Raw genomic sequence first — 1,801 nt, forward strand, 5'->3', positions numbered from 1 at the left:
CATAGCTTAATATAAGCTTAGCTTGACGAAGATGGCAAGGCTACTTTGGGTGGTGCAGAAGCCGGTATATTTTCTGGGGAGGCAATGGAACGGCGTTGACATAGCTAGTGTTTTCACCCTTACTGCTGTACATCTCCTTGCTCTTCTGGCGCCATTTTACTTCACCTGGTCTGCATTTTGGTTGGCAGTAGCACTCTACTATGTCACCGGTGTGGGCATAACTCTATCCTTCCATAGAAATCTCGCCCACAAAAGCTTCAAGCTTCCCAAATGGCTCGAATACTTCTTCGCCTATTGTGCCGTTCATTCACTTCAGGTTAATCCATACGCTAAATTTCATTTTTTGGTTTAATTATTACGTATTTGACATCGGAAAAGCTGAATCTTTTTCTGTGATTTATAAAGTTATGGAGTTAGTTTTCGGTTTTATAGGGTAGTCCTCTTGAATGGGTTAGCTCGCACAGGAGTCACCACCAGTTTACGGACACCCCGAGCGACCCTCATACCCCTCTTAAGGGTTTTGGTTTAGTCACATTGGTTGGATCTTTGATTTTCGTAAACGTTTTGGAAGTGTACGTATAACTATCATGTTCGATCTCCTCACTCATTGTTTCAGTACAAATAAGAGTTGAGTTTTTTTTTTTTTTGGTTGAATTAACAAGTAATTAATATTCATTAACTTAAATTGTGCAGTACGATGGACGACTATACAATGTTGGAGATTTGAAAAAACAAAGCTACTATAAGTTTCTTCACTACACGTACCCTTATCACTGTATTGCTTGTGGGGTTGTACTTTATCGCATAGGAGGAATGCCCTATTTAGTTTGGGCACTGGTAATAGAATCTCTTACCTTATCTAATTTCTAAATGGGTTGTTCTTTCTATTTAACCAATAGTTTTTTTTTTTTTTTGAATAAACCAATAGTTAACTATTACTTATTTGTTTATATATTTTTTATTTTTTGTAGGCTGTGAGAACGGTATTTTTTCTCCATGTAACTTTTTCGATAAATTCTATTTGCCACATATGGGGAAACCAAGTATGGGATACTGGTGATTTGTCCAAAAACAACTGGTAACTAATAGTATTACATATTGTAGTTTCACTATGGACATCGTTCATGTATATATTTTTCGGTGATTAATATAATGAATTTTAATAAATAATGCTGTTCAGGTTATTTGGATTGCTAGCTCATGGAGAAGGTTGGCACAATAACCACCATGCTTTTGAGTACTCAGCTCGACAAGGTTTTGAGTGGTGGCAAATTGATATTACTTGGTATCTAATAAGGTTTCTTGAAATTGTTGGTTTGGCAACTGATGTTAAGCTCCCGACTGACCTTCAGAAGAATCGAAAAGCTTTATCAAACAAAGCCAATAGCATGGAGCAGGAGGGAAGGTTCGAAGCAAAAGTGAAATGATTCAAGGGAAACCTAGTTGCTTAGATATATTCTGATATAAGCATATATATGAGTGCGTGCATGCATTGTGTTATTTATAAATAACATTGCTTCTGTTTCTCTATGATGGATTTCATTTTCAATACATATAGTTTTATCAATATACTCCTTTGGTGAGTACTATTTAATTACTAAGTGGAAACCAGCTGCAAATTAATGTTGATCAAGTTTATCGTTCTCATGGATCCAGTAAGCTCGCATTGATATATATTTTTTTCTTCTTCTGTAAAGAAATATAGATCAGACTCAATCTCAGCTACCCGGCCATTTACCAGTAGACCTGTAAATAGACCGAATTTTGATCCTAACCTGCTCCAGATGCGTAGCTATTGGAT

The 1,801-nt window shown here is 36.4% G+C and overlaps 1 pseudogene; it reads left to right on the forward strand.

Annotated features, from left to right (window-relative positions):
• LOC112179465 lies at positions 1-1,569 on the forward strand (annotated as a pseudogene).
• Positions 1,570-1,801: the final 232 nt, after the last annotated feature.

The sequence above is a fragment of the Rosa chinensis genome, chromosome 7, assembly GCF_002994745.2.
Source record: "Rosa chinensis cultivar Old Blush chromosome 7, RchiOBHm-V2, whole genome shotgun sequence".
Taxonomy (NCBI): domain Eukaryota; kingdom Viridiplantae; phylum Streptophyta; class Magnoliopsida; order Rosales; family Rosaceae; genus Rosa; species Rosa chinensis.